This window comes from Mustela nivalis (assembly GCF_964662115.1).
Source record: "Mustela nivalis genome assembly, chromosome: 8".
NCBI lineage: Eukaryota > Metazoa > Chordata > Mammalia > Carnivora > Mustelidae > Mustela > Mustela nivalis.
In genome coordinates this window covers 73,339,371-73,366,101 of record NC_139027.1, presented here as the reverse complement: position 1 = coordinate 73,366,101, position 26,731 = coordinate 73,339,371, and the positions used below count along the sequence as shown (strand labels likewise).

General features: G+C 49.5%; 1 protein-coding gene across 6 annotated transcripts in view; it reads right to left on the bottom strand.

Moving 5' to 3' along the window:
- CRACDL (CRACD like) overlaps nucleotides 1–26,507 on the bottom strand; it is a 131,121-nt gene extending 104,614 nt beyond the window's left edge. The window contains exons 1-2 of one of the 6 annotated variants that reach the window (XM_082746780.1): nucleotides 25,359–26,022; nucleotides 20,413–20,650 (exon numbers count right to left, since the gene is read on the bottom strand). The gene's annotated coding sequence lies outside the window, so the exon portion shown is untranslated. Of the gene's footprint in view, nucleotides 1–20,412; nucleotides 20,651–25,358; nucleotides 26,182–26,436 lie in introns of those variants that run through there. The other 5 variants (XM_082746781.1, XM_082746778.1, XM_082746783.1 and 2 more) reach the window with 5 other exon arrangements.
- Between the last annotated feature and the right edge of the window lie 224 nt (nucleotides 26,508–26,731).

The window sequence follows — 26,731 nt, the reverse complement described above, 5'->3', positions numbered from 1 at the left end:
TTTCTTCTGATTTAAGTGTAGCAGCTGTGCCATGTAATTGCTGTAACTTATAAGAAGAGGTAGACAGGTATGGGAAAGCCCCCATGAAATGTCTGCGAAAACATTCATGATTATTGGGTAAAGGACACCAGAGGACATTTTGAGTGTTTCCAAGTAATCTGGACCCAAGCAACTGTCATCTAACTCAAGTTCATAAAAACTGCAAATGTAAACGAAATGAGCTGTCAGGAGCAACCTGGCCATGTAAAATGGAACTTCCTCCTTCCCACACATTCCTGTTGCTGACCTGCTCAGGCCCATTGAAATTTGATGCCCAGGTTGAGGCTGATCGGCCTCCCAGGGGAGCAGAGCCCTGGCATGGAGCCCTCCATCTGGTCGCACACCCCAAGCCACCTGGCCAGCTGCTCCTTTACCCTCGTTCCCTTTTGGCCAAAGGAATAATGTTCCTGTGCCACCTGTAATCTCAGGGAGCCTTTCCCCAGGTCTGCAGCCCATCAGTGGGCCTGGCAAAGGGCCAGCAAAAGGGTTGAGGGAAGACCAGAGCAAAAGGCCTAGGTAGCAGGGCTCTGGTGGCTTTTGTAAAGGGGTCCTTTAACCCTGAAGAGGGAAACTGCTACATGTTGGACAGATCTCAACCCTCCAGCTTCACAAAACATTGAGCAGTCTTCCTCATTGTGTCCTTTGTCTCCAACATCACACTTGGGTGAATTCTACTCCCTGGCCCCCCTCCCTGCCTGGCACGGCCTCCCAACTCGGTCCCTGCAGGCGGCAGATTTCAAAGACCTCTCACCAAGAGGGGTTGTGGGCCGGACCCAAGCTCAGGCAGGAGACCCCACATACATTTTGAGAAAAGCAGTCAGCACATCTTCTCTAAAAATGTACTCTGAGAAGTTCCTTATTTCCCAAACTGTTGCTCTCAGGACCTCTCAGAACTGGATCAGCTCTGGCTCACAATGAAAACCATTCTCCAACAAGGAGCCTCAGAGAGGAGGGTGTCCGACATCCACCCCGTGCTAGGGTATGGGCTTCGGAGCACACCAGGTCTAGGTCTGCTTACATGGGTGACCCTGGCAAGGGCATGTTTCCTTTTCTACAAAGCGGAGCTAGGAACTGCACCTTCTCTTGGGCTTCACAGGGGGTTCAATATGGTGATACAGATCAACTGGTTAGCTCAAGTCTGTATAAAACTCCCTTTGGGTGAAAGGGGCAGCTCGGGACTCAGGTGTCAACGAGCTTGGCACAGAGAACCAGAACCTAAGAAACCTTCTATTTTTCGAGAAAGGTTGAGAAGTTGTCCTCAAACCCAGGGGACTGTCAGGAAGTGGAGTATACTGCTAGGCCTGAGGTGTCTCAGTGTTGAGAGTAGCTGTTACACAGGATCATACCAATGTCACTGGCAAAGAATTAGAAACCCAACTGGGATTTTCTTTTTTAATTTCTCCCCAGAGAATTCTTTCCAACATTCAACCTACTGCAAATTACTTCACTCTTGTTGGCTTCGGTGCTCATACTTGGAAAATACAGAAATTGTCCAATCTCTGGATCTATTCTTGTTCCAAGCTGCCCCAGTTTGAGGCTTACCAGTGGGGTCATGACACCCAGAGTTCTGGGTGCAGCCTGGAGGGACAGACTGATGGGATAATGCCAGGCAGCAGGCGAGCAGCAGGCCCCTGGGCAAGGTGCTGAAGTGAGGGGCCAGGGAACCTCTGCGCCTGTCATTCTGCCCCCAACACAGGCACATCCTGTCTACCATCTGGCCCTCAGGCCCTACCAAAAGGCCCACACCCTATCTACTACCTGGCCCTACCTTGTCCTTTAAAGGGGAATGTTACTTCCAGCCCTGCCCACCTCACAGTTGATGTGGGGCCCAAACAAGACAGCTGAGTACACGGTGTGCCTTGAAAAAACCAGATGGCTCTAACAACAGGAAAGTTTCTTCAGACTTGTGGGACCCTTAACACAAATGTCCCCAGGGACTGGCCCCAGGTACCAGCAAAGGGAGCCCGTAGGTACAATGTAAGGTTGTGTGAAGAGCACTGGATCAGGCACTAAAGGAACAAAGCTGGCTGAAGCGTGGTCTTTGATTTCCAAGTGTCCCAGCAGGGGACTACTCCCTCCCCGTGCTAGGTCTAGGTGTGGCCCAACACATCCCTTCTGAAATCCTGTGTTCAGAGCTGACAAGGCTGGCCAGATCAACACTGCAGTGGCAGTGCTAGGGCAAGAAGGGAAGGCACCTGCGAAATGGGAGCGCTGCTCCTTTGTGGGACAGGACACCAGTGGCGGGCTCACTGTGTGCAGAGCCAGCCTGTGGTGGCCTCTGAGGCACAAATGCAGGTGATCACGTGCAGGCCCGGCTGTAAGGCAGAAGTCAGTTGCTGCGCTTCAAAGCTGGGCCACCCTGAAAACCTTCGAATGCTTTGTTTTCTTCCCCAAATTGTTCTACTCACGCGATTCCACCCACAGTAACCCCCAGCACACCAATCACTCAGATTGTGAGCATTTCATGTGGCAGCGGGGAAGCCACAGCAGCAACCTCGGGTATCCAGGCCGCATGCTGGAATCTCTGCAAATGTTTTTTCTAGAACAATGCTGATACACATGAGATTTAATATCCCACCATTCTACCTAGCTGATTCATTCGGTGGCTCCAAAGTGCCAGGCCCCTCCCCGCTCCTGGGAAGCATAAAGCCTGACCCTTTGTTTTGCACCAATGAGCAGCAGCGGCAGTACTGCTGCCCTGTTGTCTCCAGTGACAACCGCGGGCGTCCTGGGCAACACACCAATGCCAGAGGTTGGAGAGAGCAGGAATGGGGCAAGGGAAAACAAAGCATTTTGCAATCTGTTAAAATACCCATGCTCACCAATCCCTCCCTGGGAATAGAAAGGCAGCTTACAAAGAGAGAACGCCAGGCAGAGGAGCAGGGCGTGCTGCCTAGGGGTGGGGTCAGCTCAGGGGCAGCTGGGCTCTGCCTGGCTCAGTGTGCAGTGGGCAGGTAAAGGCACAGAGCCACCAGAAAAAGAGCAGGGAGCACAGTGGTGCCCATACCTGTCTGCCACTCACTCCTGGGGAGTGACCTGACTGTGCCCTCCTGGCACCCACATCTGTCTCAGGTGTGCTGAGGCTACGCCAGCTGTGCTGGCACAGGCCTGCTTCTCGGAACCCCTGCTCATCTATAATTGGGTGTGTGCCAGGCACAGAGCAGGCCCTCCCCCAATGCCCTGGGGCCAGGGTTGGCTCCTGAGAGCAGACCTCCATGCCACTCAGGACTGCTGCTTCTGGGCACCCCCCTCCATGCCTGACACAGCCACCTCCTCCCTGCTGCAACCCTGCTAAAACACAGCTGAGCTAATTCTGGGCTCCCTGCCACCCGCACAAGCCCACGCTGCACATGTTCTGACTCATTTCTGAGGCTCCCAGAAGCTAGGGCCAGGAGAAAGGCTGCAAGGGACCCACCAGGAACCCCATCAGCCCAGGCCCAGTGTCTTTAGGCCTGGCAGTGGAACCAGAGGCAGATCTGAGACTCTAGCCACCACGACCCCATCACACTGGTAGGAGACGAGCCCAAATTTTAAACTCCATGAATATCTTGAGATTCATATATTCATAGCCATAGACTCATAGTACACATAGCATGGAGTTAAAATCTAAAATTAAAAATTAAACCTATGCTACTCTTACCACCTGGACCCATTCTGACACATGGAAAATTCTCACCCTATTAAAGCTCTCAAATATAAAAAGCATGAGATCAGAAAAGAAGGAGAATATTTACACTGAGCAACTCAATTCTACCTAATTCAAAAACCATTTCCTGAGGTGCCTGGGTGGCTCAGTGGGTTGGAGCCTCTGCCTTTGGCTCAGGTCATGATCCCGGGGTCCTGGGATCAAGTCCCGCATCAGGCTCTCTGCTCGGCGGAGAGCCTGCTTCCCCCCTCTCTCTGCCTGCCTCTCTGCCTACTTGTGATCTCTGTCAAATAAATAAATAAAATCTTAAAAAAAAATTTGCTGAACACCTATTACGCATTATTCTTCCTTGTGTTTCCAGAACCCAAGGCACAGTCTCTACCCTCAAGAAATCTCAGTCTGTGGAGGAAACAGTCATTTCCTACAGTCTGCTTATAATGAAGGGACCTATAATGTGACAGGGGAAGCCACAGGGAACAGTCACTTCTGCCTAGGAGGTGAGGGAGCAGAAAGAGTGATCTGTGGCCAGGCTGCGGGGTGGACCCAGTGGGCAGCTTGTGGGCAGCAAGGGCACAGGACTGATGTCTGGAGAGCAAGGAGTATAAAGGTTGCAACCTTTGGGCAATGAGGGGAGGGGTTGGTGTCAGAAGTGGTTACACGGCCAGACACCAAGCCCCTTTGTAAAGACGTCCCTTCCAGCAGAATGCAGGTCTGGGCATCAAAGGTGTGAGGGAAGGTGTGGACTTCAGAAGTACAGAGACACCCCCCCCCCCAATGCCTACAGCAGGCAAGCAGTTCACATGCTCTGAGCCTCACAATGACCAAAATAAACAATCAGAACAAAACCTACCTTTCAGGGCTGCTCTGAGGATTAAATAAGCTATGGAGAAGCCCCTGGCAAAGCTTCTGGCCCATGGCCAGTGATCCTGCAGTGACCCAGTAAGACATGATGGGGACAATACACAGTTTAGAGCCAGACAGGCTGGCAGTCAAACCACCATCAAGAACCAGTACAACCTGGGGAACATTACTTCATACCTCCAAGCCCCAGCCTCATCAACAAGAAGGGCAAAAACAAGTTACCTGTTACTAGGCTTAGAAATGATCTCTGCATTACAGACTTTTATTATCATTCTGTCATTCCCCAGGACCCACCAGCCAGAGTGGGGTGGGCAGGATGGCACACATGCTCCACTTGTGGTCAGAAGCCAGGATTCAAAGTCAAGCACAGGCTGGAGCCTGGGTAACCATGTTCCTGGAACTCCTCTATGGAACCTGCTACTCAGTCACCTCCTCCTGCCTCCTCCAGCACCACATGGCAACTCAGCCAGCTCCAAGCAGCATGGAAATTTACTCAAGGTGGCCTCTGCCCCTCCACCCTAGGCAGGAAGTGCCACGGAGCCGGGTTTCCAGGGGGAAGGTGCCTCTCTCTAACACAGGCTGTGGCACCCACGTGCGTGAATGCTAATGCTGTGAACATGCAGAGAAAGTGCACGCGGGCAGCTTCAGACACAAGAGAGGGCCCCCTGAGAAAAGCAGGGTCCTGCCCACCCTGATGCTGAGGGTGGCCCCCAGCCCGCCGGGCTGGCGTGCTCCCCCACAGGCTCCCTGAACATCCTGCCCCACCGAGCTCCTGCGTGGGCAGGCAGGCAGGTGGCATTCCTGCTTGGTGTGGGCTACAGCAACATGCGTACCCACGGGAGCCCGGCGGAGCTTCCCTGAAAAACTGCCCCCGCGCTGCTCCAGGCTTGGGTTACAGAGGCTGGCTCCTGTCACTGCCGCCCACGGTGGCTCTGAGATTACAGAGCTGGACATTGTCCAGGCAAACCTACTGTTTGTTTTCATCCTCTTTGAAGGAGACTTAAAAACAAACAAACAAACAAACACTCCCCTCTTCCCCCCCCCCCCCCCCCCCCGCAAAAACCAGGAGTCTGGGCTGGGGAGAAAGCAGCCCTGCTCCTGCCCCCTCCTCCACCTTCTGGGGAGAAGGGCCTAGCTCACAAGGGTGACTGTTCACTGGCAGAAGACCGGGGCCCTCACCACCAACAGGCTCCTGTTGTCTCCAAATAGGAGGGCCCTGTGCAAGGAGGCAGGGGTGGCCTTGGGTGCAGGTGCCCATCAGCCAGCACCCATCCAGGGAAAGCCAGCCACCCATCCTCCTGCTTCTGTTTTTGACAATCTCATCCTGGAACCTAAGACCCCTGAGAGAGAAGGAAGGCTGATGTGACTCTCAGCTCCCCCATGCTGTTCCTAGAGCGGGGCTCCAGCCCCTTGAGACAATGTCTGGTCGTCAGCAGGTGCACAATGGGCAAAGGGGTGCAGCCCAGAGCAGGAGACCCAGGCACCTGGGTATCAGCCCCCTTGTCAGACTTGGGTCTCTTCCAGTATGGGCGGTTTTGGTGTAGGAGTTGGCATGGGGCCCTCGGGGTAGAGATATAATGGAGGGAGGGAAGGCAGCAGGCTGGGAGTGTCCATTTCCTGGTCTGGCACAGGGACTGGGTCTAACCCCTACTCAGAGTGATAAAGAAAGAAAAGGACATCACATAACAGACCTTAGGAAACTGTGGCCCGGGGACAAGGAGGTATCCAGAGTGTGGGAGAGGGGTTGCCCCTCACTGTCTCCTTTCTGCAAGGAAACAGGGGTAGCTAAGTTCTTCCTTTGGGCCTAGGATTATCTAGAGGAGGCCAGAGCAGAATGTCACAGTGCACTGGCTTCTGAGCACACTGGAGACACCTTCTGGTACCCCCAGTGATGAGGGCAACCACAAATAGGGGCAAGAGCATCCTAATGCCTGTCCCTGTGCCCACAAGGACAAGTGAGGCCTGAGAACACGACTCTTCTGAGACCTCAGGAGTCTGGAGTCCTGCAGGAGCTGTGTGGGTTTGTGCTAAACCAGGAGGTGGGGAGACCTTGTGAAAATCACCGGAGAGCGGAGGGAGGAGGGCTGTCAGTTTTGTCCAAGGGAAGGACAGGAGCTGCAGGGAGATGGGCAGGGGCTGCACTGGGCAGGTGAAGAGGGGGATGCTGGGGCACAGTGGGGAGAGTGGCCAGCTGAGGAAGCCGGGCAGGCAGGCTGGTCATTGCTGGGCAGGCACAGTCAGGTCCATGGGATATGTCAAAGTTACACACTCAATGCCAGTTTGTGACAAGAGGTCAAGTTCCTTCAACACAGCTTTCTCTGACTCTCGAACTGAGGAGAAGACAAAGGCAGGTCTTGAAAATCTCTGCTAACCAGCACTTCATCTCATAGAACCAAAACCAAAACTCCGACCGTATACAGCACAAGTGTTCAAAGGCTTGGCTAAGCCTTTGTTTGGCAAATGATAGCACCTGGTCCTTCTGGGCTTTCCAGATTGCTGCCTTTTAAAGCCACTGTATCAGGCTTGGAAAACTGCCCCAAACTTCTAGAGGGGGATGGACAGTAGGAACCCCAACAACACTGTCTAATCTCAGGGTACACTTAGAATAATGGAGATATTCCTAATTATAAAAGCAATTCACAGGGCCGTAAGAAACCCGCAGCATGTACACAATGGAACACTACTTGGCAATAAGAAGGACTAAATCACTGAAACCTACATCTCCATGGATGAACTACAAAATAAGAGGTTCAAATAGGCCAGACGAAGAGATTCCATACTGCAAGATGGCACTGACTTAAAATTTTAGGGAATATATACTGAATAACAGTGACATAGAGGGTCAGTGGTCACCTTGTTGGGAGGAGATTATGAAAGCCATGATGGATATGTTCATTATCTTGACAGTGTGTGTCAGTTTCATGGATATGTACATGTGTCAAAATTTATCAGATTAAACTGCAGGCTATGTGTCAATTATTCCCAATAAAGCTGTTTTAAAAAAAAACAAACTCATCCATCCTGATTGTAAGAGAAAATACAGAAAGATATTATATCTCCCATAATTCTATCAGAGCTGACTGGAAACAACATTGTGATAACGTTTTCCTTCCAGTATTTTCTCTATACACAGACATAAATAATATCTGAATTTGTTTTTATGTAGAAGGCAATCTCTTTTTTTAGAAAGTTTTATGTTCCGAATTATTATTATTTTTTTTTAATTTTAAAATGGTCCCTCCTGAATGTTTTTTGTTTGGGTTTTAAGCACCAATCCCTCAGGCATGCTAAGAAGAGGAGGTGGGAATAAGCAGCTCCCAGGAAGCGAAGAGCAGCAAGGCGAGGGGTAGAGCCCCTGCAGCGAGCCTGTCCAGAGGGGCTGGGTGGACACACAGCAGGGCACAGGTCCCTGACCCTGAGTGACAGCCTGCCTGAGCTTCTGGGAATGTCCACACCCCTTCCTTTGGTTCAGTCCACCCAAACCCTCTTGTGCACCAGATCAAGCTGAAATGACAGTGCCATGTACCCAGTACCCATTCCATCAAAATTTGCCAAAGGGAGTCTTGGAAATGTGATGACCAGCCTATTCACCCAGCATCTCTCCCATTCTCACTCTGGCCCCCAGCTCTTTCCCTCTGGTCCTTCTCTCCCTTCATTTCCCTTCCAGCTCTAGCCACCATCCTAGCCACCAGCTCTAGCCTTCTCCATTTAGCCTTAGACCATGAAGCTCCCTTCACCAAGCATCCTAAGTAAAGCTCTCAAGGGCTCGACCACACTCTGGCATGAGAATGACTCATTTCCCATTACTGGATGCTTAAGTTGCTTCCAAATTTTCATCTTTATAAATAACACCGTGAGGAGCATCCTTGCACAGAAACTTTTTGACTGCAGAGTTCATTGTTTCCTGGGGAAAAATTCCTAAAAGCAGAATCACCAGGATAAAGGGATGAATTCTTTTAAGGGTTTTGGGACATTCTGCCAAAGCCGCTTGGCAGAGAGCTCTTACCATCCCTTTCTAAAGGCACAGGGGAGTCCTTGCCACACGTGTCCACTTGTGCGGAGCACCATTATTCACAAAAACAATATACACCAAAAACTTGCTAATTTGATAGCAAAAATTAGTACCTAATTTTCACATGCATCTATTTTATTACTGTAAGACTGACCTTCCTCACATTTGCTGCCACAGGGGGTGCCTGGGTGGCTCAGCTCGTTGAGCGTGTGACTCTTGATTTCAGGTCAGGTCATGATTTCAAGGTCCTGGAATGGAGCCCCGCTCAGTGGGGAGTCTGCTTCTCTCCCTCTTCTTCTGCCTGTCCCCCTCGCTCCTGTGTGCACACACGCTCTCGCTGTCTCTTTCAAATACATAAATCTTTATAAAAAAAAAACACCAACAAATCCATATCCTTTGCCCACTTTCCTACCAGTAAGTTCATTTGTAATAAGACTTCTTCGTATCAATTCTTAGATTTGTTTCCATAAAAGAGTATGTGTCATACACATCACAGGAGTTTTTTCTTAGTTTATCAACTGACTTTTGACTTTGTTTTTGGGTTTCTTCTCTTGGCAAACTGAAATTTTTATTTTCCCTGACGAATAAACAAAACAATTGTGGCATTGTGGCTTCTGCCTCTGGCATCATATATCGAAAGATGTTTCTCATCCGATAATTTCTCATATGCTTAAAGTGAATTTAATAATTTCATTTATAAATTTAATATATTAGGGGAATATATTTTGAGGTTTGATGACTGAGAGAACTGATGGTTTCCCCACGTGGTTAAATATCAACTGTATCTGTTAACTTCTGTTTTCCGGACTTTCTAGTCTGTTCCACAGACATGTTTTCTATTAATATCTCAATATCAAAACGTTTAAAGTATGACAAATTTATAATGTTTTACTATCTGGTGGGTCATCCTCCCAGATCCTGGCTGGGAGCTGCGTTAAATCCATAATTTGGGAACAACTTAAATATGTAAAGTATTGATCCCTCCCTCCCAGAAGCACACTGAACATTTTTGTTTACACAATGCCCCTTTTGTGTCTCCAGCGCTAACTGACTGTGTTCTGCATACAGCTTCTACACAGTTCCTAGGACATGCCCTCCCTACGTTTGCCATCTTTGATTCTGTCAGGAGAGAAACAGTTTCCCCACACACACATTTCCACATGAAGGCGCTGTCTCCGCGACGTCCCCCAGGCCAAGCATGGCTGGTTCCAAGCCCTTACTGAGGGATCACCCTGACCCCCAGGGCCATGACCCCTGCAAGGAGCCCACCTTCCCTGTTCAGCTGAAGCCTACTTCTGTAAACTCTCCAGCCTACCTCATCCCTCCACACCATCCATGTCCTGTCTCATCAGACTTGGTTCGTTCCACACGTCACACCCCTCGTCCCCTCGTGCTTCCCTGACTGTGGAAGTGTCATTCACACCTCCAGATCCACAGTGCTACCTCTGTAATCGAACTCATTAAGCCCCACGAGGTGGGCATCTTGTGGAGGAGCCCCTATTTCCATCTCCTTTATGATAAGGGGTGTTCACATGTCTCCGTTCTATCAGGTGATGCCACGAAGGCCTGACCCATGTCTAAGCTCCCCTGCCTCAAATCATAGTGCCATGCACATGGCTGCAGCAAACGTGTGTTGACAAACTAGATGAGGGAAACTGGAAACGTGGGTGTGCAGAAGCTGCTCGTCTCTGCTCATTCCTTAAGCCAAAAGGAAGGAGTACTCCAGGAAGACAGGGAGGCCCATGGGGCTGAGGACAAAGGAGCTCCTGTGCCTTCCCAGAGTGAATGGGATGCAGGCCAGCTCAGTCTTGCCCTCTTGGACTCTCCCCAGAAGGTCTGGGGCTCCTCCCTCCCTCAAGAAGGTGAGAGCCTGTCTTGGAAGTCAAATCTGCCAAGCCATGGCCCAGACATGCTCCGGTGAAGGCCAAAGGCCTCAACCCCGGCCACACAGAAGATTCACCTGTAAAGCTTGTTAAACACAAGCTATGGTCCCACCCAGACCTCCTGAGTCAGCCTGGTAGGGGAGGCTGGGGCAGCTGCAAGTGGTGCTGGTACCTGGCCAAGGCACGCCCCAGGGAGGCATGGCCCACCTCCACCTTGTTGGCCTGCCCCGAACGAGGCAAAGCCTATGAGTGAAGGAGAAGGAAACCAACATTTGACAGTGCCCAGAGGCGAGGCACCAGGCTGGGAAGGCATTTGGGATGAATCAGCTCATTTCCTCAGCAAACCTGTATAGCTTACTGTCCCAACTTATAGATGAGGAAACATGTTCCAAGGCGTGTGTCTCACCCCCAAGGGACCAGGTTGGGACTAAGACCAAAAAAAGTACCCCACATTTGAGAAAGCCAACCTTTCTGGGTTTAGATAATACTCTGAAAGTCCTAAAATTCCCCAGAATGTCCCTCCCAGGGACATCTGAGCCTGAGGTACACAAACACCTGGATGCAAACCCAAGGGCTATTTGCCTTTGATGAACAGGTTGTGGCCAAGGTGGAGCCGGGTCCTTGCTTTCCTCCAGCCCCAGTCCGCACTCATGCATTGCTGACTCAGGCCACTGAGTGGTCCCTACCCTACCCTGGTCATCCCCGCTTGTGTGACTCTGCTCAGGCAGTTCCCTGAATCAGGAGGTCCCTCTGTCATACTTGTTGCCCAGGCCAGTCACTCTGCCACCCCAGGGCCACATTATGACTTCTCTGGGCTCCGGGCACCTTTGCCTATATAGGTCCTCTCCTCTATTAAAGAGCAATTAGGAAGTACATGTTACAATTGCCTCAGCATAAAGACAATTATGTAACTTGTCAAACCTAAAGTTCATGTTCCCTTCTGATTTTAAAAGAAATTAAAAACTTTCTGTGGTCCCCTGCAACTATTACAGACCCTCAGCATCACACCTCCCATATCTAGTGCGCCAGTCAGCCCCATCTGACCATGAGCCCAGCAGAGTTCCCTCGAAACTCCCCGTGGCAGACCCCGCTCAAGCCTGGCTGGGGTCTCGACCACCGAGACCCCACAGACCCTGCCCTAGGGGAATCCACTCTTCTCATCTGACACCTCTGCTGCACTTACATGGATATATCCAGAGCTACTGTATGGGCTGGGAGCTCACAGGGGCCCTGATAAGTGTGTACTGAAAGAGCCCTGAAAAATAAACAGACTGAACTTTAACCAGATGAACTGAGTTTCTTGTGGCTGTGTATTTCATATTCAAACTAGCTCAACACCCAGCTCTCTCTCACAGGTGAAGAGGAGGCCAAGATACCCTTCGAGACTGGGTTACAAGGGGAAAAACATGGCCTAGACAGAGCCTTCTGCTGGGGTCCAGGGGAAAGTCAGGGGTCTGAGGTGCCTCATGGTCCCCAAGTGGCTAAGACAATATGTATAATTTTAATATGAAAGCTATACTGGGCTGTGACACCTTAAACCCTGTGGAAGGAGTGCAGGGGCCAATGGTTTGGATTGATTTAATGCTTGTGAGCTAAGAAAAAAGTAAATATGGAATTAGAAAAAACTAAGCTCTATTAGAAAACTATTAGAAAAAAATAATCACTGGAAATAGGGTGTTATTCAGTCTGCTACATCTTTTAAATTTGTCTTCAAGTTTGGTTACTTCTTCTAGACAATATTCTCTTAATTTATACACTTTTTTGCAACTAAAGTATTTTTGTCCTAAAAAGAAGACATTCGGGAAGAGAAAACTACACTTGGTCCCATCACTGCTGTGAAGCCTGTGGAAGCATCCTAATCCCAGGTACCCCCAGGTGGAACATACTGAAATTGCAAGCAAAGTACCCACCAGGAAAAAGTAAACTGCAAAAGGGTACAACCACTTTTTTTAAAAAATGGCTACAGATATGCAATTTCCAAACATATATCCTTAGTTCTTTACATGTGACTCCCTGTTCTACAAGCTTTATCTGGAAAAGGCATCGATATTACATCACATACATATACAGGTCATTTTTCTTCAATACGTATAGATGTGATTAATAAAATGCAAAGTTATCAAGATGAGCTTCAAAATTGTGTGCTTTTGTTTACATATATTTCCCTCATTGATGGATCACAAAAATATAGTTACTGTCATTTGAAAGTCTTCCCAAATTGTTCGATGTTACAAAGGGACCCTCACTCTCAGAAAAAACAGGCACTCTGGCTTTAGAGGAGAAGCTACAGCCTTTACAAAACCAAACACCATGGTAGGCCATTCTGGACCTTGCTCACTGCTGTGAGGTTAGATGGGAATTCCAGTATGGCTGGCTGTAAGGAGCCATAACTTTGTACAAGACTCTATGTCCACCAGAAGAAAAACGATCTGGTAGAATATCAGCACGATGTCACAACAGACGTGTTTATTTGGGAATGGGGGAGAAACATGAACAGATGATGTTTGGGAAGTGTTTGCTCCTACAGCTAATCATGCTGGTACATGGTGAACAGTTCCCATAGGATGGCCCCCTGGAGCCAGAAAGACTTGGGACCCAGTCCCCTAGGTCTCCTCGGGGCGGGATGGGGTTATCACTTTCACCTCCCTGAGCTTTAGTTTCCTCACCTTAAGACAGAGATAATCATTTCTGCTTTTCAATGTTATTTCCAGAATTAGTGGGGTAATAGATTCCTTAAGTGCCTAATAGTGCCTACAGTACCATACTTGCTTAGCCAATGGTGGCTCCAACCCAGTCTCCCTCACTGTGCCTCTTCAGTTTTTATTCTCACAGATGGTAATGTTGTGAAATGTTGGGGTTCAGAGAGAGAATTCTTAAGACACCTTCAGTGCAAAAAACAGTGGTTTTATTAAAGCATGGGGTTAGGATTCGTGGACAGAAAGAGCCTTACTGGGGTTGTGTATACTTACAAGTTGGGAGGGGGTTAGGGATAGCATTGAGTCTCTAAGGAATTTGGAAGCAACCTTGAGGGTTAGCTGTTGTTAGGAAAAAGTCATTTATTACTGTCCAGTAAACCCTTTGTCATGAGACCCTTCAGAAGTGTATCATGGGCCATATGCCTGGAGGATGATTGCCAACATACATCTTGGGAGTGGGGAGGACAAGATAAAGGGAAGTTTCCAAAGGGATATTCATATGTCAAAGTAGACTTACAGGATCCTGGAGGTCAGGCTAACGTTAAGCTAAGGTTGCCTTTTGCCTCTAATGAAGTTTTTTTTTTTTTTTTAAGATTTTATTCATTTATTTGACAGAGACACAGCGAGAGAGGGGCACAAGCAGGGTATTAACATCAAGGCAGTTGAATTCCTGGAGTCACTCCACCTACTTCGAGGACTTATCAATGGGCTGTAAGTTGTAAGGAAGTTTAATTTTTTTCTGTATTTCTCTGGCCTTTGACCACCTCAGTGGCAGCCATTTAGCTTTTACTCCTTCAGGTGGCAAGGGGCTAAGTATGTGCTCACTATGGGCCAGGCACATTACCAACACTAGCACTCCAGCCAGTCCACACAACTACCCTCTGAGGTGGGTACTAGTCCCATCCCCAGTCCCAGGGGGGGAACAGAGGCACTGAGAGACCACACGGCTGGAGAATGGGAGAGTCAGCCTTTGTGCCCAGAGCCCCCAGTCACAAGGCCTTATTCTAACTAGAAATATAAAGGGCTTAATTAATAGAAAATGTCATTTCTAACTCACTCTTGTCCACTGGTTACAGTGTATCTGCCATTTCCACATGAACTATTGCTCTCACTTCTCCCAACACCTCTGGGAAGCAAGTATCTCAATCTCCCAGTGTGCGCAGGAGGAAAAGGAGCCCAAGGCTGTGCTCAAGGTGACCCAAACAGCCAGGGACCTGCCAGGGTGTGGTCAGCCCAGGCCCCAGCCATCCCCTTCCACCTGCCACCTCTACCTGTGACCTTCCTCTCCTCTCCTTTCCTGCAAAAGCTGCTGCAGGCTGGCCAGGAGAGGTGGGAGGGAAGAAGGGTCTCCATGTAGACTCCAGTTGTGGGTGGTAAGTCAGGGAGGTGGCTCAGCAGGAAGTTGCCCAGGGAATAAGGAGCCCCTCTCATGCCCCAGGCCCTGTGCACACCCAAGGGAATAATTTGACAAGAGTGTTCACTCAATAAGTAAAACCCTGTGGGGTGGTGGTTATAAAGATAATTCTCTGCCATTGCCAAGTTAACCGTTCAAGACAGGTTTAAAAAAAGGAGAGAAAAGACACTGGATTCAAATCCCTGCTCCACTGTGTACTGGTAATTTAGGTAAGTCCTATAACCTGTGTGTGCCTCAGTTTGCTCCTCTGTAAAATGGGGATAAGAACAGAAAGTGGTGAAGCAACCATGACAGCACCTGGGTGTGTTTGCTAACTGGTGTGAGCTCCAGCTAACAGCAACAGAACCAACAACCACACAGCACTTGTGCAAGTGGAGGGGTGAGTGCCTGCGTGGTTTTCAAGGGGAAATCATCTTCTCAGAGAAATGGGGTGGGTGGTGAAGCTGAGTTCACAACTCTTTCACTCACTAGCTGAGGGACCTTGGCCAAGGTACTTCACTTCTCTGGGCCCTAGCTTCCTTATTTATAAGAGGCACAGGGTGACTGTAAGTCTTCCGTGAGAGAAGGTGAAACACTGGCCTTCAACAGGTAGTAAATCTAGTGACTGGCTCTGACATCACTGACTCTGGGCTGGAAAGGGACTCTTCTTATACGCCCATACTCACACTTTACTACTTTATAAGATCGGTGGCGGAGTGGAGGAGTGTGTGGGATTATGCAACAGGCAGCCTGGATCATCCAGTGTTTACATGCCCGCCCCACCCCTCAGAATCTCATTTTATATAGTTGGAGGAACTGACAGAGAAACATCTGTTGCTGGTAAAATTGTTATTCTGGTTTACTTCATAATATACAGTCAGGGTACAACCCCCCAAAATTAAAGAAAGAGAAACAGGATTAAATATAAGTTAAGTCCTATTTTTAATTCCTAGAAGGAAGGTGCTGTAGAAATCCAAGGTGGATCCCTTGGGATATAGGGAGTGGCTATTACTTTCCCCTTTTCAAAAGATATGGATTTCTTGGATGGGTTTCTAACACCTGATCCACTAGGCCCTCCCCGGGGCAGGCCCAAGGGCTGTCACACCCCACCTTGAGTTGGAGGGTGGGCTCTTCTCTCCTCAAGCCCAGCATCCACTGTGAGGCTTCGAGTCAGGGGCCACCAGCTTTACTTTAAATAGTCCCTCTCTGACTATAAGTGAAAGAGGGCCCATTTAGGGCCAGAAAGGTGTGCACCATCAGTCACCAGAATACCCAGGCCCACCAAGTGGCTCAGAGTCGCTAAAGACACAGTCTTTCCTGGAACCATGCTTTAGTAATGCTTTTCTTGAACAACTGAAAATACAGAAATCCACTTAAGAGGGGGGCCCTGGCACCCTACAAACACCTGAATTCATAGTGATTATGCAAAAAAGCCTGTTTGAAGAGGCAAAGAGAAATATGGTTCAACAACTGGCTGTTAATCAGTTATGGCTCATGAAAAAACAAACCAACCAACCTGGCTCTTTTTTTTTTTTTTTTTCTAAAGATTTTTATTTATTTATTTGACAGAGAGAAATCACAAGTAGATGGAGAGGCAGGCAGAGAGAGAGAGAGGGAAGCAGGCTCCCTGTTGAGCAGAGAGCCTGATGCGGGACTCGATCCCAGGACCCTGAGATCATGACCTGAGCCGAAGGCAGCGGCTCAACCCACTGAGCCACCCAGGCGCCCCCCAACCTGGCTCTTAACTTAGCAGCATGTTAACTCGTGTTTCCTCCCCATGCCTAATAACTGAGGGCTGTTGAGCATGAACGTGACACCGCCAGGAAAGGAGTGGAGAGAGTGAAGAGTCTCCAGTGCCGAAAGAAAACAACCAGACAGCCCATGCCCCTCCTACTGAGGCAGGACTCTGGGGATCCGATTCTGAACTACGTGGTCTATGGACCAGGCAAGTGCGCAGGAACTATTTGTATGTGGCTTCATGCTGTTTTGCCCCCTATTTTGAACAAAGCTCAGGCCATGGAAGCTTCTAATCTGGTTTCTGAGAAAGAGCAGGAAGGAGGCTGGGGCTCATGTCAGCAGGGACTGAAATGAAAACCTTATCCGTCAAAGATTCTGGGCCTTCTGTGAGAGAAGAATGATGGATTCTGTGAGACAGGGGCCAGGCCCACTGTGCCTGTGGCTACAGTCTATGAATCTCTCACCTCTGCCTGCATCAAATATGATATTAAAGGCTCAACATTAGAAAAACAAATAAAGGCTGAGATGCCATGGACACCATCCGGCTTATAATATAGCCTGCTGGAGGCTAGAAAACCAAGGACCACACTTCCTAGCCTCCCTGCCTGCCAGGCCCCCCACATGGAGTAGTTTACTGTGCATCTCTGCTAAATAGAGGCATCAGGTTTTCCCATGGGAGAATTGCGGTGGGGGTGAGTGGTGAAAGTCCCAGAGCCTCTTCCCCTACTTCATGGATATCCACAGAGTAGAAGGAGGGAACTCTGTGGAACAGGTCTGGTTTGGGAGGGGGTTTGGGGGTCACTCTTGCTGGTCTGGCCAAGGGCCAAGCCTCTAACAATTCTGTCAGCCCTGAATTTCCTGCATTAAATCTTCTTCTGCCTAAACTAACTAGAGCAAGTCCTGAATAACACAGATGCTAAACCACTGTTGACCAAGATGACCAAAAATAAATAAATAAATAAACCTTTAGTGTGAAGAAAGATCATTCCAGGCAGGACATATCAAAGGAGGAGATAGGTACATACACAGGAAATCTACGTATGAGCTAGTACTTGGAAGGACCCAACCAGACAAATGTGCTAAAGAGCGTGGACAAGGATGTTCATTGTCCTGCTGTTACTAAGAGAAAAAAGGTTGAAAATAACCCAAGTAAACATCCATCCAACAGAGGACTTGGATAAGTAAGCTGGGGCTACCCATGCAAGGCGACTTCCTCATAGATGATGTGAAGGAGAAACATCTAACGATGTGACAAAGAGACTCAACACATACTACTAATTCTGAAAAAGCAGCACAAAACAATACAGACATTACTTCTTTGTATCAAAGATATACTTTTGTGCGTGTGCACACACACACACACACACTCAACATAGCACAGACAGAAGTTTGGAGGGATACGCGCTCAAACCTATCAAGACGCCCCCTCATGTTCCACCCCTGGGGTTCACTGGGTGGTGGAGACGCGTGTTGGGTAGCTCCTGGCCTCATGCCACTTGAGGGAGCAGCCAGAGAGCAGCCTGACTGTGACGAGCCAAATCACAAGTCTGGTCGGCACTCCAGACGGCTGGCAGGCCTGCTCCACGCCAAGTTTGCTGCCTTCTAGGCCTTCCCTGCTTGCTGACCTGGCTGAGTCCTGTGTGCAGTTGTTCCTTCACCACCAAGAGATGCCCCTGAATGCCTCAGGACCCACGAAACATACCCAGCGATTTCGGTTCTAAACCTGGTGCTGGGGAAGCCTCACTTACCTGAACACCTCAACTGAAAGAATCATCTTTGCTCACGAAGCCATGAGGGAAACAAGATGGTATGGGCCAAGCCTCAGAAAACAGAGACTCAAATCTGCAAAATGTTCTGTGTTCGTACTTCAAGCACCTGTCTGACCCAGAGAGCATACTGGAGATGCTACTACACAGTGATTTAGAGATCTGTTTCCAGTGGAGCATGCAGCTGACACCCAGCAACCATCCAAACATTTGTGACTGCTTCAGATCACTGTGGAAGCAACCCCAGTTTGCAAAGTGAATCACCAGGTGAAGCGGCCTGACCGAGTGATTCTGACGTCAAGTGCATGGGTCTGACCCACCAACAAACCCCATCCTCCTCCTCGCTTCCATTAGTGGAGTTGGCACTCGCGGCTTCCAAGTCCTAAGCCCTCCACACAGAAAAGGACCCACAGAAACGTTCTTGCTGCCACTTCTTGGGGAGAGGAAGAAAGAAAGATGAGTAATTAAGGTATTAAAGCGAGATGATGGAACACACGTTGGGACGAGGAGTGGGGTACTAAAACCAGGTGGGAACAGTAGGTGCAGAGAGGGGATGGAGCTTCCGAGCAGCTCATGGCATGACCAATACCACCAGCAGCAGAAGAGTAGGGAGAAGTCAAGATACCCAGCTCTGAGCCTAGGCCCTGGGACCGCAGGGGCCCCATGCCCAAGGCCCCGTCCCTGCACCTGTTGCGTGCAGATGTTGTGTCTGGCCACACAGCGGCAACCAACCAAAAAGAGCTAACCTGCCCAAGGTTCAGAGCAGCATGTACAGCCTCACAGGTGGGCACTGGCCCATGGGCACTTATCTCCCGAGGAGCCAAGGACAGAAAGCAGCCCTGAGCGTGCAGTTCAGCGTCAGTCTACAAATCTGAAGTGGGTATGAGCAAGCTGTCTGAGCCTATACAGACCTACACTTGGTCCCAGAGGTCCCCATGCACTTTGGACTCATCCGTCTTGATGGGACAGTGGCTTCACAAAGATATATTCAACCTGGAACCTGATTTTAAGAGACTAAGTTAATGTAATATATATTATTTGAGAATATTCAATTCTAAAAAAAAGACAGCAGAGGGGATGGATGACTTGTAAGGTATGTTTAGTACAGATGAAACTCAGTAAGGGGAGCACGTGTGTATTGAACAAAATAGAAAGGTGTGTAAAGACACAAGATACCTAATATTCATGAGGCACTAAATACTCCCAAGGCAGCTAGACAGTAAACATTCATGATACACTAAATGGTATAACGGTAGTAAATATTCATGATATATTCATATGCATGAGACTAAATATATGAGGAACCTAATATTGGTTGCGATTTGGTTACCCATCAGTGATGCCCATTCTGATCCTCTAACCCATGGCAGTTCATCAGGCTCACCGGGGAGCCACAGATGTGGCAGGGCAGATTCGTCCCTATGTCTTGCCACTAGAACAAGCGTGTGTGTGTGTGTGTGTGTGAGAGAGAGAGAGAGAAAGAGAGAGACACAGACAGACAACTGGCCCAGGGCACCTCCCGTTTGCCAACCTGCTGCTAGTACCTGAACTCTGCTACTTTAACCACACATGAGCAGGGCAAGCTAAGGCTGCAGAGAGGGATGGAACATGTGAACATGGAGTACCCCAGGACTCCAGCGCTGAGGCTCCACCAGCTCGCACCCTCTCCTACCTGTGCTACCTTCCGCGTCCCTTTCCCCTTCCTCCTCACTGCATGCTTCCCACGTGCCATCTACCACCAGCTCTGCTCAGATGCACTCGGCAGATTTGCCCATCTTCCTTCAATGCCATCAGGTCTTGGATGCAGAAGGACCCTTTATTGCTTTAGGGTACTTATTAGGGGGTTCTAACTGGGAAGTACAATAAGTGTCCTTGTACCTTCTTAAAAAAAGATAATGGAAGAATAAGAGTCATGAATAATTTATGAAACATTTCTTCTGCTGATACAGTACCTCAAGTGATGCTTGTGTGTGTGTATGTGTGTGTATCACCCCCCACCCCATTCTTGGGATGCCCGAGGTTGCAGGGACTCTTCATGGCATAGCTGAGACCAGAGCCCTGACTGTGACCCTTGTCTGGACCATGTGCTTTAAGAAAGCAAAACTCCTCTGACATTTTCATATCCCACATTCAGGACGGCTGTTCTGAGAGCAGTTTCTTGGGAAACTTGCACACCACAGTTAAAGCTTCTATTGCCTCCCACAGACCTGAAAATTTATGGGGTGGTGGGGTGGGCAGAAACCAGAAAGACTGGTGTATGGACCTCAGAGGTGAGGCCAAGTATTCTGGAAGTTCTCAAACTTCATATGTTTACAAATGGGCCTCACTCACCAGGGCCAGGAAGAGGCTTGAGAAAATAAATAACTTTCTACTCCTTACCTTTCAAAAGGAGCTTTGGTAATTTCTTTTCACAGATACCTTAATCAGAAGGAAAATACACGAAAGTGCTTCCTCCCAGGAATGTGCACAGGAACAATGCAAAGGTCTGCATGGAGTCAGGGGCTGACACCAGTGAGGAGGGTGGCTAATTGACACCTGTCTCGTGTCAATTAGCCACTAAATTCCTATGGCATCTTCTGGTTCGTGATCTGCTGAGCTCAGAATTCTAGGTGATAGCCTGTTAAAGCAATACAAAGAATTCTCAGGTAATTCCTCAGAATTACAAATGGGTCTCAAGGACCACTGACCTGACCTAAAAGTTTAAAAGTATTTTCTACATATAAATATCTATCTAAGAAAACAGGGTTAGTTGGAAACTCCTCTGATTTCCACTGTGTAGAGAAAACACAAGGAACTTTGAATGCCACCCTTTCCTCTTGTCTTACCTACAAATGACAGTAACTATGCCAGTGTTTACAGGTACCTAGACAACAAAAGGGATAAGCATGACCCCAGGAAGGGTCAAGCCACAAGTGGATCCCGGGGTGGAAAGCCTGTCTCTAGGTACTCAAGAACTTCTCATGGAAAGTTCTCTTTAATCTCATATCCATGTAGCTAAATATTTTTTTTTTAAGATTTTATTTATCAATTAGACACGGAAAGAGAGAGAAAGACAGCATGAGCGGGGTGAAGGGCAGAGGGAGAAAGAGACACCCTGCTGAGCAGGGAGCCTGATGCAGAGCTTAATCTAGGGACTCCAGGATCATGACCTGAGTCCAAGGCAGCCACTTAACTGACTGAGACACCCAGGGTCCCCATGTGTGGCTAAGTCTTAATGTTACTTAAGGTCACCTCCTCCAAGAAGCCTTTCCTGATTACTTCACCTTCCACCGAACTTGAACAAAACCCAGAGCTTAGCTTTATAGGTTTAGGCTTCCTAAAGGCTAATCTTATTCTCTAAATAATTCCTGAAGAAGCAACTAATTTTGACTTGGATTTTACTGTATTTCTCCTATGCTTTTAGTAAATGCCAAGTACACGGCACATCATTCTGATGACGAAGAAACAGCAACATAAATGGGGGGGTCGTTTGAAAGACACTAATCCACAGGAAACTGGTTCACTGGGCTGGACTAGGTAATGTGCAAGCCAAAAGCTAGTCTCTTCTCCCACCCACCACCAAATCTTCAAAGCTGCTCTTTCCCCATTTCCTCCCAGCCTGTCACTGGCATCTCCAGTGGGTCCTAGAGCTTTCACATATTAGGAAGTCCAGCACACATAACCCAGGTCAGCCTGCCAGAAAGATGAAGAAGGGGGAGAGGAAGGGAACAACTTCTCTATTTTCCCAGTTTGTTCCTTCCTGACTCCTTCCCACACCCACCAGGATGCATCTGATTTTTCCCAAGGAACGGGGGGGGGGGGGGAGTAATAGAAAAAGATGTTTTAATTCCCTCTGCATATCAAGAGGAGAGCTTGGAAGGGTTGATCCCAAAGTTTTATTCTAAGCTATAATGAAGAGATGATAGAAGGTATGACCTAATGAAGACCAACCCCACAAGTTAAAGAGAAAGAAAGAAAGAAAGAAAGAAAGAAAGAAAGAAAGAAAAGAAAGAAAAGAAAAAAAAAAAAAAAGCTCTCGGGGAACCTGGCTGGCTCCGTCAGTGGAGGAGCATGTAATTCTTGATCTCAGTGTGGTAAGTTTGAGCCCCACATTGCGTGCAGAGATTACTTAAAAATAAAATCTTAAAAAAATTTTTTTTAAAAAGCTCTACTGGTACGGAGAAAAGAGGAACCTGGAGGGACAGAGTCCCCTCTCCCCGCTTCCTGTGCACCTTGCCCAGAGGAGAAGGGGTAGTAAGGGAAGAAAAATCTCTTGTAGGTTGAGGGAGACACAGAAAGTATGGGAAGTTTTCATCCTGCTTTCTACTGGGAACACTGGGGACAGCTTGGGACAGTGGAAATGGAAGCCTAGCATATAGTGCCTCCCAACTTGGGCAGGTTCTCATGTGCCCAGGAGAGACCTCGAAGAGAACCAGAGTGTGCAGAGCTCCAGGCCAGATGCAGGAACCAGGTCCCAGCTGTGGCTTAGCCCAGGGAAACGCAGCCGGACCATCCTCTACAAACAGGGAAAGGAGGGGTGCCTGGGTGGCTCAGTGGGTTAAAGCCTCTGCCTTCGTCTTGGGTTGTGATCCTGGGGTCCTGGGATCGAGCCCCGCGTCGGGCTCTCTGCTCGCCAGGAAGCCTTCTTCCTCATCTCTCTCTCTGTCTGCCTCTCTGCCCACCTGTGATCTCTGTCTGCTAAATAAATAAATAAAAATCTTAAAAACAAAACAAAACAAAACAAAAAATACTACACAGGGAAAGGAGGCCCAGTTGTGAGGAGGAGAAACTCCCCAGAGGACAGCAAGAGGACCAGATGACTGGCAAGAGGCCACTCTCCCACACACCCTGATGTGACTACAACCTTCTCCTGGTGACCAGAGACCACCTGTGGGGAGAAGGGGCCCCCAAGGGTAACCAACACAGACTGAGACACTGACTCCCAAGGGACAAGCTGTTTTAAGCTAGATAGTGACTGAGATAATACTACTTGACTTTGGCTCAAGAAAATTACAATCATGAATGAGGACTAAATATACCAAAAGGGAACCAAAGTCATTTTGTTTGCAGTAGCAAAATTAAGTTCACTTATAAAATGTTTTGCATAGTATGACCTGCGGCTGGTGAACTTCACCACTCCAAAATAAACCCTCAACAGGAAACATTTCTACTTTGGTTCAGCTGCTTCTGAAGGGTCTTCGTGCAACACAAGCAGAATTTAAGAGTGTCTGTGTATGGCAAGGCACAACCTCCACAGGAAAAGCAAGTGGTTGCAAGCTTGCAAGGAAAATCCAGGCCCCCAAGCCATCACAGAAAACTTACCCTCCAGGAGGGCCAGTGCCTTCACACACATTCTCATTGAACCCCGCCAGCATCCCTGTGAGCTGGCTATTATTACTCCCATTTTGCAGAACGGCAAACTGAGACTCAGCAGGATTCAGTGACTAGCTCAAATGAGCAGGCTGAGGGGCCATACGAATAGAACAGCCACCCGTCACTGTCCCTCCATGGCTAGTCCTATGCAACAGCCCATGTCGTGCGTAAGCTGTGCATCATCTATGGAGGGTCCACTTTTTTTTTTTTTTTAAGATTTTATTTATTCACTTGACAGAGAGAGATCACAAGTAGGCAGAGAGGCAGGCAGAGAGAGAGAGAGGAGGAAGCACGCTCCCCGCTGAGCAGAGAGCCCGACACAGGACTCGACCCCAGGACCCTGAGATCATGACCCGAGCCGAAGGCAGCGGCTTAACCCACTGAGCCACCCAGGTGCCCCTGGAGGGTCCACTTTTTAAAAAATTTTATAAAGGAGGAAACTGATGCTTGCAGAGGTTAAGAAACTGGACTCACAGGCAAGTCTAGAACTAGAGTGAGGAAAGTGAGTCATGCACCTCAGGCACAATATTTAGGGGGATACCAAAAAACTCCCCAAGGTGAAACATTTTAATGCAATGTTTTAAAACATCAAATGAACACAAAATCTACATTGTTCTAAATATCACAATTTTGAATAAAGACAGGATTCATATTAGTGATTTTTCCTTTTGCCTCAGGCTCCAACATGGCTCACCACAGCACTAGGGCAGAGCCAGGAAACCAGCCACTTCAACCCTTCTCCACCAGCCCCCAAAGACAGGGATCCCAGATACCACTGCAGGGGCCCTCTCCAGATGCTTCCCCTCACTATTTAATAATCTCAAAGGGCTCTTATGAGTGACCATCATGCTCCATAAATCCAGGTGAGGGGGGGTTGCTGAGTTCCAGGTTGAAGACCAGAGGTCTTAAGAGATTTATTCCGTGGTCCCCAGCATGTGTTATGTAAATGAAGGAAGCTTGCAGGCTTGAATAAGAGAGTAGGATATTTTAAGATACCAGCTTGAGAAGGTATGGGGTGGGCTCTGAAAGATCACACAGCTGCTTGTCTCCCACTTGATAAATTTCCTGGCTCAAAATTAAGTGTTCAACAGTGACACGATGCCAGCTGTCAGCCTGTACCTACACAGGTCCAATTCAAACGGTGGCATTCCTTTTTCCTTGCATTTCAAAAGCCAAATGTTAGCTCCTTTGAGTAACTACCTATGCTCGGATCACTTGTTAACCTCAAATTAAAGCCCTACCTGATATGAAGCATCTGTTCAAGATCTATTTTATCGATTAAAATTTGAACACTGTGGGGAGCATTGCATAACATACACAACTGTCGAATCACTATGTGGTACACTGGAAACTAATATAACATTGCATGTCAACTATGAAATATAACATTGCATGTCAACTATGATTTAAAAAAAAATCATACCCCCTAATTTGAATATTTCTTAGATCAAACCCCAAATCGCTTACTGGTAGCTTGTAATAGAAGCCTAAAACCTATTTACAAACAAACCATTAACTAGAGCGTAAGAAAGTTAATGAATTTGTCCACTAATCTCTCCTGCAATGGCCTTTAGAGACAGCAGGCACAAATACTTCGTACACTAACAGTTCAAACCCGGCAAGACCGTCTTCCTGTTCCTGTATTTTCTTAAAGTTGAAAAGCTTCACCTCACAATTCAAAGTTAAGTCCAGCAAAGTGAGCAAAGGAAAACTTCGGGCACTTGGGTGAGCGCGTCTGCTCCCCTCGGCCAGTGCCCGCCCTGCCCCAAGAGGCGGCCGCGGGAATCGCGCCCCCAACCCCCGGTCCGAGGGGCACCTGGCCGAGTGGGCTCCGTCCTGGCTGTCCCACACCTGGCCCGACGACGGGGCGCGCGCGACTCGTTCTGCGCCGCTCCCGCCCGGGTCTCCCCGCGCCACCCGGTCGTCGGCCCACGTACGCTTCGCCGCCAACCCGCTTCGAACCACCCCGGTACCTGGCGCAGGAGCTTGGCGCGGGCTCGGCGAAGCGCAGGAGGGACACCGTCCGCAGGGTACGGGGTAGGCTTCTGCCGTGAGCGCGCGCGCCCGGCGGACCCCGCCCGAAACCTCTCAGTCGCCCGCGCCGGAACGCTGAGGCCCGCGGCGCGACGCAGCAGGTGGCCGCTGGCCTCGCCACAGTCCCGGGCCGGAGCCGGAGAGCGGGGCGCGGGCGCGACCCTCGCGCGGACCGCCCTCTGCCTGCTTCGGCGCGCGCTCCCAGCTGCGGACGCGCCGGCTCGGCTCGGCTCGGCTCGGCTCGGCGGGGGCGGACGCCGCGCCGAGCCGCTCCGCTCGCCCGTGGCCGCCGCGCGCACCTCCCCCGCGGCGCGCCGCTTCTGCAGCCGCCGCCGCCGCCGCCGAGTCGCCTCGCCGGCCGTGTCACGGCCAACTGCTAGTGGGGAAAGACGCCGGCGGGCCCTCGCTGTCCCCCAGCGCCCGGCCGGGACCACTCCCCACCCTGAGGCTGCTCCCGCCGCCCTCCTTCGGCCGGCCCGCGCGGAGGCGCTGTCGGGGTTCCCAGCCAGGCCACCCTACCTTGGCGAGGTCGGGGTCCACCAGCGACCCCGACGGGCCTGGAGGACGAGGAGTCCACGCCCCGGCGGCCCGGCGCTCCTTGGAGGGGAGAGATTCGGCCCGACTCCAGGCTCAACCTTCCAGGTCACCAGGGGGCTTGGCGGGCGACGGTGCGGGGCCTGGGGCGCTCCGGATCCGCCTCGCAAAGCAGGCGGCCCCAGAACCCGGGGCCGAAGGGAGTGGGCGCAGTGGGTGGGAAGTGTGCGTTTGAATAAAAGTAAAAGTTTTTGTTGTTGTTGTTGTTGTTGTTGTTTTTAATAACCGTGTGGGTCCGGAGCGTCTCCAGGCTAATTAGGGAAGCTGCCGCCCTGTGTTGAGGTGAATCATTGCTGTGATACCACAAGTGTGGGAAGAAAGGCTGCCGAAGACTTCTCAGGCTCGCTGCCGCCCCCCCCCCCCCTTTTATTTTCTTTTAAAGACAGGCTGGTCCATTTAAGAAAATCGTCTTAGGAAACTTACTGGCCTCAGGTGGTCGCTCAGCTCATCAGCTAGAGAGTCCTCAGGGAAGCTTTGGTCGGCTGATTGCACAGCCCAGGACTATGTGCCCCCAAGAGCAAGGAGCTTTTCCGGCAGGGAGGGAAGATGAACGTGAGCTGCGTCCCCGCAGAGACAGAAGCCACGACAGCTTACACGCGAGAAAATTTCACGCTTCAGCTAGAAGAGATAAAGCTAATGTCAGAGTGTTACCCGACGTCCGGATTATCAGCGACATCGGTGGTGTTATGTGGGGACCACCCAGAATGTGCATCACATC